The 12,206-nt window shown below is 41.2% G+C and overlaps 1 protein-coding gene across 6 annotated transcripts in view; it reads left to right on the top strand.

Annotated features, from left to right (window-relative positions):
* Positions 1-12,206, top strand: part of LOC131912994 (EGF-like and EMI domain-containing protein 1) — a 615,403-nt gene that overhangs the window by 381,084 nt on the left and 222,113 nt on the right. For 3 of the 6 annotated variants that reach the window (XR_009379781.1, XR_009379780.1, XR_009379778.1), the window contains exon 1: positions 7,265-7,311. The exons of 2 other annotated variants lie outside the window; for them this stretch is intronic. The gene's annotated coding sequence lies outside the window, so the exon portion shown is untranslated. Of the gene's footprint in view, positions 1-7,264; positions 7,312-12,206 lie in introns of those variants that run through there. One more of the 6 variants, XR_009379779.1, reaches the window with a different exon arrangement.

Below are 12,206 nucleotides of genomic sequence, written 5' to 3'. Positions count from 1 at the left end.
GCCTTTAACAGCCTAATTACCCTTTTGCATTGTGAATTAGCATTTTAAAAGCCAGAGATTCAATTATTATTTGTCTAGCTTCTGAATTTGGTATCATTCTGTTTATAGCTAAAGTCAATCTTTGTAAACAAAATCAGTGAAGGTTTCTTTTGGTCCTTGTATAACTTTAGTAAATAACTCTGTTCTCTTTCCAGCTTCTTTAATTCTGTCTCAAGCATTCTAAGCTTGTGCATGGCATAGAACCAGGGTGTGGTTATCATATAGAGATTGTCTTTGTACATCAGTATAATCACCTTCTCCAACTCTAGTCCTATATCATTGTTCAGTGCTCTTAGTGTCATCTTTCCAGCAGATCCTCTATTGCAATTGAGGACCAGACTCCAATACTGCTGTAACAAAGTCTCCCCAGTCTTGTGGGTAATTCCATTACAAGTTGACTCTGAGATTAACATCTGCTTCACAAAAGGTGAATGCATGCCATATGAGACTATTGCTTTCTTAAATCTCTTCAAATATAACATTTCCGCAGGAGTCCATTCAGCTCTTACACAACCTTCAGGATATCTGTCATTTGGCAGTTCCTATAAGGTGACCCAAAAAATTATGGTTGGTTGTTTGAAAACCATAGGCTATTCCTCTCTAAACTTATAACACAATGTTGAGTTTGGTTCTCCTTTAAATTCCTCTGTCTGGGTCTGAATATCTCTATGATCTGTTTTAATGAGTTTTTCTAAAACATATTTCTTGGCACTCATTTTAACTGACTTTTTAAGGTATAAACAAGAATGATCAAACTGATAATGTTTATAACTGACATTACATAAATCCCATCTAAGTTATTGATCCTCTCATTTAATTGTTCCATTTTAAAAACCATCCATTGTGTAATCATACAGAGACCCAACTCCCTCAATTGTAATATTGTTTCCCATTTTTTTTTAATGTGGGAAAACTCTGTTTCTTTTTTTTTAAACTAATACCCCCCTTTAAGAAACCTGAATTGTCTCACCAAATCTGCTGACAATGACAGTGAAGATGTGGGGCTGACTGCTGCTATGTAGAATAGTGGAAGCCTGAGCAGGTTTTCAAGGCAGCTACTTAGTTTTGCAACAGCCTGAGGAGGGTGTCCAGGGAAAACCCACAACCCATCAGAAGAGGGAACCTGCTGTCTGAAATAAAGACACAGGGGATAACGGGGAAGAAGTGCTTTCTGCGGGAGCTGCCTAAAAGCAGAGCTGGCTGGTGGTGAGGGCTAACTCTGGCAGCATTTGAAGCCCAAGTGCCTGTGGCATTTGCTACAGAGAGACTGCAACAGAAAAAGGAATCCCAGACTCGCTCACAAGGCTTGGGGAAAAGAAAGGAAAACCTTGCCAGTGGGTTGGTGATGTGTGCTGGTGGCTACAAAGCAACAGGCAAGCGACTTTTTCATGAATTCATGCCCCAAAAGTTGGGTACCAGATGAAGCATGATTCTAATTGTCTTATTAATAAAAACCTGTAGTCAGATATCGGGGTAAAAGCTGAAAGGTCAGAGAAACAAAGGAGCAGCCACAGTCACCTCTTACCTTTCTGACCCCTAAGACCAAAAAGGGGCAACTCCTCTCAGCCCGCCTTATCACTTCCTCTCTCTGCCCAACCATATCACTTCCTGTCTCTTGTCTGTACAGACCTCCAAACCTCTATGGTTAACTAGTGGCTAGCTCCACCCTCTGATCTTCAGGCAAACTTTATTTGTCAGAACACAAACAATATGTCACAAAAAAGTACTTTGTATCTTGCACATCACAGTAAATCTCCACATTCAGATAAAGTTAGAGCTGTCATAATCTTGAGGATCCCTGCTCCCTGGTACTAAGAATCCCTGTTCTATACTGGAAATCCAGCAAGTCCTGGGAGAAGGGCAGGAAGCACAGGGAGTAAAGACCACGTGAGATCTCACTACAGACACTATTCTATTTTATAAGAAATTTTATTGGATTTATTTATCTGTGGTATGTGTTTGTGCATGTATGTGTGTACACAATGTATATGTCGAGGTCAGAGAACAACTTCCAGGAGTCAATTTTCTCCTTCGACTTTGAAAGTTCTAGGGATCGAACTTAGGTCATTCAGGCTTGGGGCCAGGTGCCTTTACCTAACAAACCATCTATATCATTTACACATGACCAAGGCAACTTATAAAAGAAACATTTAGTTGGGTTTGTGATTACAGAGGGTTAGAGTCTCTGCTGGCAGAGCACTGGAATGGCAGCAGGTAACTGGAGCAGCAGCTGAGAGCTCACATCTCAGTCCGCAAGCAGAGGGAGCACACTGGGAAGGGCTGCTGGGAGGATTTGGAAATCTTAAACCTCCCCAGTGACATAACTTCCCCAACAAGGCCACATCTACTAATCCTTCTCAAAGAGTTGGATAGCAAGTATTCAAATGTCCAATACCCATGGGAACATTTCACTCAAACTCCCACACCATCTTACTACCCTGCACAGACACTATTTTATATCTAGTATGAAAATACAACACTATTTTAACAACTCAAATGAATGCCAGCCACTAAAGTCCTTTTAGATACTTTTTAGGGAGTTAAAACTTTATAAAGAAGCACAAATGGGAATGATCTTCCAAAAGCTTATATAAATGTGACATTGATTCATTGATATACAGCCCATTAGTCTGGAATTTCAGTTCTTCATCTATCATTTCAATTATCTCCTGATATTTCTAGAGCTTTTGATGAATGGGAGACAGTTTATATTTGGTGTATTAATGACCTTGGTAAATTTTGAAAATGTACTCTCTTACTATATATCTATGTCTTTTCCAAGTTTCCTCCATACATGCTTAGGGGTATGGCATCTCTGTAACTCTGTTGTGTAGTGTTTGCTTACAAGTAAACTAGGTACCTATAACTAGACTGGAGCAGCAGCTCAGTTGGTAAAGTGCTGCCTTGCAAGCATGAGGACCTGAGTTTGATCCCCAGAAGCCATGTAAAAAGAAAAAGCTGGGTGTATCGGTTCCATGTATAATCCCAGCCCCAGGGAAGGAGAGACAACTATGGCCACTTGGCCTACTAACACAGCCTATGTGGTGAGCCTCAGGCCAGTGAGAGGCACTGTCAAATAATAAGGTGTGATGTCCCTGAGGAATGGCCTTTGAGGTTGTCCTTTGGCCACCACATGCATACAAGTACATCCACATATGCATGGATACCTGTATGCACACTTACACACACACACACACACACACACACACACCACACTCCAAAACCAAAACAAAACATTCCTATAACAGAGGAATAGAAGGGAATTATTTAAAATAAATATGTATTTTTTTTCCTCTTTAGGGTCCATTCCTTAAAACACTCCATTTCAAAACTAATTATAAGGTAAAGTTGTCTGGTTTGCTTCAGGGTTGATATTTCTATTTTTATGTTAAGAATATTTTTTTCAAAATCTTTATTTTATGGCTTACCCTAAACATATAGTCACCAAAGACAATGCGGTATTTGTAGTTGTTTCTTCTTTTAGAGATACGCTGAGGTATAAGCAAAGCACACCCCGAAGCCTTGGAAGGGCTCAGAAATGTCACAAATGCAGCTTTCTTTGCTGGTTCTCTGGACTTTCTTTTGGTCCAAGTTATTCAAATTGAATAGCCTCTGGAAAGGTAAACATCTGTGTGGGTTGAGTTGTGTACCTCTTGTCCCTCGGAGGGCTCAGAGAGTTCAATTGTTATCTACCTTGTGAAATTTAAAAATGTATATGCTTCGTTGCCCATAGTGTCCCATCCCTTTTCTATGGGATTCTGGCTTCTCACTCCTCATAATAGTTTGATTCCATCAAGTATCTCCCCTGGGGATGTGTTTACACATGTTGTCTTATATCAAATATGAGGAATCATCTGGGCTTTTGTTTTTGCATTGATTTTCTCATAAGCTTGGTGATGTAACACATCTTTGATCAGGTACACTTCTGTAAAATTAGTATACATGTATTCTTGTTTAAGGTATCTTGACATTCTAAGACAGTCAAGAGATACAGACTGAGTATTTTAGGTGACTGTAATTAAACCAGAATTATAGAGAAATGAATGCTACGGATGTCTTCCTTTGGATGCAATATTTAAGTTTGTATTGCAAGTAAAGTCAGGTAATTGTAAGGCCAGACCAATGGCCTTTGGGCCAGCTAATTCACCGCCTTTGTTGCTTTGTAGAGAGTAAGGCGAGGCTGGAAAGAATTTCCATGATGATCTTGTCAAAATGCAGAAGATGGCAGTTGGACTTGCTGTGAGCAGAAAGCCTTGAGTTCAGCGCTGCTGCTCAGCACCTCAGAATTACAGTCTGCTTTGTTCTGACAGACGACTCCTTTCAGAGCAAGGCCTCTGAGCACACAAAAACAGGCCTGCAATGTACTGGCAAAGGTCAAATGTTCACGGCCTTGTAGCTCTGTGTGGTTCTGTTTTGAATGACAAAAATGTAACTCTTTATCTTGACATTTCCAGGACTTAGCACAACCCTTAGCAGACACCAAGGTTTTAGAAATCTTTGAGGAATGAATGAGTGCATGAGACAATGAATAAATGACCCAATGAATGAACACGGTGTTTGACTTAGGGGGTTCCTAGAACTAGTACAATCCTGTGACTAATGCTCTGGATCCAGGAGGAAAGACAAAGCCCTAGTACCTATGAGTCACAAAAAGATACAAAGTACAATATCAAAATCATATCATTTTATCCATGGAGAGGTTTTCATCACTTCGCGTGGCACAATCTGTACTGGCTCTCTAGCTTGTAGCAGGACTCGGCTCAGCAGCAGCAGACTAAAACAGGATTAGGTTCTTCAGGTCTAGACTGGACTAATCATTTTCAACAGAAACCACCAGCTGAAATATGTATGGGAGGGTCCACCTTGCAAAATTAAAAGCTGAGGCCAATCTCCAAGAAGAAACTATCTAAGCTAGGAAGCAAAGGGCCCAAAGTTGGAGGGCAGACAGAACAATAAAGTTTTCCAAGTCTGGTAGGCAGAGGATCACAGTAGTCTTTGTTAACCAGCAAAGAGGTGATGTCTCCAAGAGTCACCTCAGATTTCAGACCCTTATCTTGTCTCAGTGTTAGGAACCCACTCTTGGGGCATATGGGAGACCATGGGTGCTTGATAAATGGCTTCTATCTTCCCCTCTGCTGGCCTACAGCATCGTAGTTCTGACTGCATGCAGGACTCCCCTGTTTCTTTACCTCTGTGTATTTAACATATCCAATGTTTAACATGTCTGAAATGAAGATAGTTTCTCCTGCATTTATAGTCATAAAAAGAATACAAGATTGGAAAGGAGCAGAGGAGATGGCAGAGCATCCTCCATTCTGTGGACTCTAGCGCATCCTGTAGGGAGTCCTGATAGAACTATCTAGTTTCATGAGGTGACTTCGATTGTCTTCTCCTCACTGGGTGATCTTACAAGCCTGAAGCACTGGAGTTAAGCTGCAGAATCCTGATAGCCATGCAATGATTCTTTTTTTTTTTTCCACAAATATTTTGTCCCAGGATGGTATAACTCATTTTGTTGACCTTTACAGTAGTAGCTAGTGTGCATTTATTAGCAGATTAATTGCAGCATTCTTACTTGTCTCTGTGCATGTTATTATTTTATCTTTGTTAATAAATAAACTGAGTAAAATATTTAACACTTTTTCATTCTGTATTTGCAAGGAATCCCTGATTTTGAAAATTACAATCTCATCCTTATTAGTATTATCTGCTCTATGTTGAGCACTCAGTACCTTGACTTTTTAATTTTCTGGTTAAATATTATATAATCGGTTCCCATGTTAAACACACTTTACGGCAATAACTGCTGTCAGTAAGCCAGTTCATCATATTGTATTTGGGATGACCCAGTAACACAGTATTCTGTAAGCACATCTTCCTTATTGAGTTTTTTTTTTCTACACTAAACAGCCAAGTCTTTCCACCCAAATCAACCCCAATCGTCAGAGCAGTCTTAGCTCAAAAACTTTGACTTCCCATCGGCTGACAGACAGAGTCCCTAAATTCATGCTCCTTAGCTATTAGAAATCCAGTGTATCATCCTTTTCCTGGAGCCATTCCTTGGGTTATATAGTATTAAAAAGCTGGCAAAACAATATTACATGCTGGCTGGGATATTAGGCTGTCTTAAAATTACCTTTGCCCAATAAATTAGTCCATTTCTTTTCAACTTAGTACCAGGAAAATTCTTAGGGCAAGGGCAAAAAGCAGCCAAGTTCAGCCTCTGGCCCAGCTGTTGTTAACTAGAGGAAGGGATTTCTTCTGAGTTCTTCAGACTGTAAGTCGCAGGACTAGGGTATTAGTTAGTTCCCTGTTCTGTGATGAAACACCATGACCAAGGCAACTCAGAAAGAAGGATGAGCAGCATGGCAGCAGGCAGGCAGTCATGGCATTGGAGCAGCAGCTGAGAGATCACCTTGTGATCCACAAACAAGAAGCAAAAAGCACACTAGTAATGGCATGAGTCTTTCTAAATCTCAAAGTGTGCCCCCAGTTACTCACCTCCCTAACATGGCTAAACCTCCAAATTCTTCCCAAACAATTCCACCAACTGGTGACTAAGTATTCAAACGTATGAGCTGATGGGAGGCATTCTCATTTAAACCACCACACAGTCTATACTCTGGACCCCATAGGCCTGTAGCCATATAATAATGAACAATGCATTCAGTCCAACTTCAAAAGTCCCCATAGTCTTTCAGTCTCAACTTTATTTCAAAGCCCAATGTCCCTTCTGAGACTCAAGATAATCTCTTGATTGTAACCTCCTATAAAATAAAAAAACAAATTACCTACTTTTAGCATACAATTGTCTAGAATATGCACTACCATCCCAAAGCAGAAGAGGGATGGAGTAATAGTGTGGAAATACTGGAAAAAAGCAAAACCGAAAACTGGCAAGGCAGACAGCAAGCCCTATAGCCCATGTCTGACGTCAAAGGGCTGAGACGTTCTGTCGCTCCAGTTTGCTCCCTACAAGACACAGTTTTCTTTTGAGGTGGTTCCCCTCCCTGTGTGTGGCTCTTCTTGGGAGGTGGCCCACGGCTCTGACACCTCTAATATCTTGGGGTTTCCAATGCAATCCAGGCTTCATTTTCACAGCTTTACACAATGACTTCTCATGGCCTTCACGCAGTGACTGTCCTACCACACATTGCCTGGAATCAGCAGCTCTTTTTAGAAAATTCTAGAACTCCTTTGCTTCTGTATTCTTTATGACTCTAAAGCCAGATCCATGTGCACAGAATTGCCAGGCCTGGCTGCTTGCTTGGGGTGAGTGCTGATGGCTTGGATCACATTTGCCGCAGTTTTCATTTGCTGCTTCTTAGAAGCAGAGGATTTCATAGGCCTTTTTCTTTAACAGGTTGGAAGCTTAGTTGGGTGGGGTGTGGCCCTAAGGACCCCTCCTTTTAATCCATTTTAGACCAGGCTTCTCCTTAATCTCCTTATCTCTTTCAGCACAAGCCTTGGCTCCAACATCACATTTCCTGCTACTCATTTGCTCTTCAAACTGTACATGTTTGTATTTCTTTTGGGCACAGTTGGTCTCTTGCTGTTGTGGTGGTACAGCCAGTAAGAGTGGTTATTAATAACCATATGACAAAGCCAATATTAGGCTGTTTTGAAATCTCCTTCACCCATGAAATTAGTCCATTACCTTTCAATTTAGAGTCAGACAAATTTGTAGGAAAAGGGCAAAAAGGGCAAAAAAGCAGCTAAGTTTGATGTCTGGCCTGGGTACTGTTAAAGTCCTTGCTTCTTCCAGAAGCCTCTTGAGGTGGGCCTCCACAATCCACACAGCTCTCAGCACTGTCCTCCAGGGTCCTATTAGGAGCCAGTAAGCCCTGCTTAAGCATTCAGCCACTCCTGTAGTCCAAAGTCTCAAAATCTTCATATTTTTCCAAAAACTATGTGGAGTATTTTTCTAAGAACAATTTAATTCATGATTGACCCATCCATGTCACCTCAATAATTTAGTCACATTCTTAGTTTATATTGCATATGAATGTAGGGGCTGGAGGGGCAGAATTCATTTCATAATGTCTCAACAGGGGGATAGAAAGTGAATGTTTGACTGCTTATTGTGAGTCAAGCACTCTGATATTTATGCTTTCATATAAATTAAAACAAATGTTTGATGCATTAGTCAGGGTTCTCTAGAGCAACAAAAGAGATTATATACATGTAATACTTATATGTATTATGGTCTCAGGTCTTTAAGCTCAGAGTGAGACAGCCATGGTTGAACTACACAGAATGGCCACAACTGTCTCATGCTACAGAGCTGAAGACCTGGTCCCAGTCTATAAAGCTGGATGTAGTCCCAATCTTGAACTGTAGACCCGGAAGATTTCTTCAACTCACATAAGGATAAAGAAACGAAGGTCCAGTATCATCAGAGAACAACAGCAATAGTAACAGCAACAGGGTAGATAAACTCCGAATACAATGGATGAAATATACAGCGAGTCATGCAGGCAAGCAGGCAGAGAGTAAAACTTCCCCTCAGGACTTCCCTTTATCTGGACTGGCACTGGGAGGTGCCACTCACCTTCAGAGAAGGCTTTCTCTTGCTGATGTGCCCAGCAGCTCATATGTTAGTTGGTACCACATCCAATCATGTTGATGGCAATGATAAACAGCCACAGCTGACCTAGTGTTTTCCTGAGTACAGTTGTCTCTCAATAGCGTAGTTCAACATCCAGTGGAGTCAACCAAGCATCAATTAATCATTTTCTTTAAAAAATACTTCTGTGGGCTAGACAGACAGCTCAGCAGTTAGTGTTTGCTACCCTTCCAGAGGACCTGAGTTTGATACCCAGCACCTGTATCAGATGGCTCACAACCACTTGTAACCACAGCTCCAGGGAATTCTATACCATCTGCCGGCCTCTGCCTGGTACCTGCACTCATGTACACATATCCACACACATATCCACAGGTATATATAATCAAAACTAATAATAAATATTAAAAACAACTTCTGTAATAAACATGTATAGGTGTTTTCTTGACATTATTTCCTAAACAATATCTTACAACAACTATTTACACCACAATAACAGAATAGTCATCATTCTAAATGATACAGTAATGACGGAAATTATTTTGAGATGTGTATGGGTTCTATATCAATACTAACCCATTTTGTATGGGGACTTCAGTATTTACGGTTTTCAACACCTGCAGGGTTCCTGGAACCAGTCCTCCTGTTCTCCAAGGGATGACTGTGTACACCGCACCAATTTATGCTTACAGCATAAACCCTTTGCCAAGACTCTTTAAGAATCATGAGGCTTTTGATCTTAGCCATTCTGACAGGTATAAGATAGAATCTCCAAGTCCTTTTGATTTTCATTTCCCTGATGGCTAAGAATGTTGAACATTTCTTTAAGTGTTTCTCGGCCATTTGAGATTTTTCTGTTGAGAATCTTCTGTTAGTTCTGTACTCTATTTTTTAATTGGATTATTTGATTTTTTTAACTTTTATTGATTCTCTGTGGATTTCATATCATGCACTCTGATCCCACTTATTGCCCTGTCCCCTCACATCTGCCCTCTGCCCTTCCAACCTCCCCACTAAAACAGCCAAATTTAAAAGAAAACCCCAAAACTAAACAAAACAAAGAAACAGGTCAAAATAAAAAAGAAGAATCTTGTCACAGAAGCTGTATTATGACTGGTTGGGTCACACAGTTTACCCTTTAGTCTGTTCATCTTTACTGGCAAGTGTTCATTGACAGGAGTCATTGGTCTGGCTCAAGCCTCTGGTTTCTGCTACACCACTTACAGTGAACTCTCACTGGGGCTCCTCTTAAATATCCTGTTGTCCTGTATCATGGAGAACTTGCTGTTTTGGCTCTGTAGGTTTGTCCCCTTCACATACTCCAACAGTTCATCTGGGAAGTGCTCTAGAGCTGACCCCAGTCAAGACACAGGCAAGCTGACCCTGAAGGCATGAGAGCAGGAGAGTTGCTGCCCCTGCCCACACACACACCTCTTCTGCATGGGGTGGCATGGATGAGGGAAAGATCCTCCCCCTCTACTCCATACCCCTTGCCACCTGTGGCAGACAAGTGAGTTACTAGAGTGAGAGAACTAGCCCTGCTCTACACCAGCTATAGGACTCAGGAGAGGTGGACTGGCACCCCACCTGGGCAGCACACTAGAGCTGACCTTGTGAACCAGACCTGAGGGTATGAGATATGAGAGTAGGAGAGCTGACCCCACCCCCCTCATATACCCCCTACAGCAATCTGAGCCATACACCTTGCCTGGGCAAAACAGTAGAGCTTGCCCTGGTAATATGAGTGAGGGGGACCAGGATCTGAGGGGCCCAGAGCAGGAGAATTGGTCCTGCTCCTTGCTGTAGGCTGCATTGGGTGAGCTAGACAAAGCAGTGCTGGAGAATTCATTTGGGTAGTGACAATGAGAGAAAGCTAGCAGGCTGACCAATTCAGCTTCCACCCAGGTACAGAATCAGGGCTAGGAGTTGGCCCATCCCAACATCTACCAGATTATTTAATTTTTTGATATCTAGTTTCTTGAGTTTTTCATATATTTTAGAAATCAGCCCTCTGTCAATTGTGGGGTTGGTGAAGAACTTTTCTCATTCTGTAGGCTGCTGTTTTGTCCTATTGACAGTGTCATTTGCTACTGGTGTTCTAGTCAGGAAGTTGTCTCCTGTGCCAATGTGTTCTCTTCTATCAGGTTCAGTGTAACTAGATTTATGCTGAGGTCTTTGATCCACTTGGATTTGAGTTTTGTGCAGGGTGATAGATATGGATCTATTTGCAGCATTCTACATGCTGATATCCAGTTATGCCAGCACCAATGTTGAAGATGCTTTCTTTTCTCCATTGTATAATTTTGGCTTTTTTGTCAAATGACATGTGTCCATAGATGCGTAGTTTTATGTCTGGGTCTTTGATTTAATTCCATTGATCCACCTGTCTGTTTTTATGACAGTATCATGCTTTTTTACTTTTAACTATAGCTCTGTAGTAGAGCTTGAAATTAGGGGTGGTGAGACTTCTGGAAGTTCTTTTATTATACAGGATTGTTTTAGCTATCTTAGGTTTTTTGTTTTTCCATGTGAAGTTGAGTATTCTTTCGAGGTCTGTAAGAATTGTGTAGGAATTTTGGTGGGGATTGCATTGAATCTGTAGATTGCTTTTGGTAAAATAGACCCTTTTACTATGTTAATCCTACTGATCGCTAAGCATGGGAGTTCTTTCGGTCTTCTGATATCTTCTGCAATTTCTTTCTTCAAGGACTTGAAGTTCTTGTCATAAATGAATGACAGCTTATGCTGGAGAGGATGTGGAGCAAGGGGAACATTCCTCCATTGCTGGTGGGAGTGCAAACTTATACAGCCACATTGAAAATCAATATGGCAATTTCTCAGAAAATTGAAAATTGATCTACCTCAAGATCTAGCCATATCACTTTTAGATATATACCAAAAGGTTGCTCAATCATACTGGAAGCACACTTGCTCAACTATGTTCATAGCAGCTTTATTTATAATAGCCAGAACCTGCAAACAACCTAGATGCCCCTCAACCAAAGAATGGATAATGAAAATGTAGTACATTTACACAATGGAGTATTACTCAGCTGTTAAAAACAATATCAAGAAATATGAGGGCAAATGGATGAAACTAGAAAAAAATTGTCTTGAATGAGGTAACCCAGACTCAGAAAGACAAACATAGAATGTATTCACTTATAAGTAGATATTAGCTGTAAAGTAACAGGCTACAATCCACAGACCTAGAGAGTCTAGGTAACAAGGAGGGCCCGAGGAGGGAAATACATGAATCACCTGGTAAAAGGGAAATATAAGAGCTCTTGTGGGTGTACTTGGGATGGGTGGAGATAAGAACATGAGAGTTTGGGTTGGAGGGTGGAAAGAGGGGGAGAATACTGAAAGAAAAGCCTGGAAAGAGGGGCATTTCGGGGTCAGGTAGAAACCTAATGCAAAGGAAACTCCCAAGAATCTACAAGGATAGCCCCAGCAAAGACTCCTAACAACAGTAGATGCATAGCCTGAATTTGCCATCTCCTGTGACTGGGTGGGATTTCCAGTGGAGGGATTGGGACTCCAGCCCAGCCACACAACCTTTGAGCTACAGTTTATCCTGTCTATGGTAAGTACCAGGTTA

The sequence above is a fragment of the Peromyscus eremicus genome, chromosome 6 (genome assembly GCF_949786415.1).
Source record: "Peromyscus eremicus chromosome 6, PerEre_H2_v1, whole genome shotgun sequence".
NCBI lineage: Eukaryota > Metazoa > Chordata > Mammalia > Rodentia > Cricetidae > Peromyscus > Peromyscus eremicus.
The sequence above is the reverse complement of the archived record's forward strand: the minus strand, read 5'-3'. Positions and strand labels throughout refer to the sequence as shown.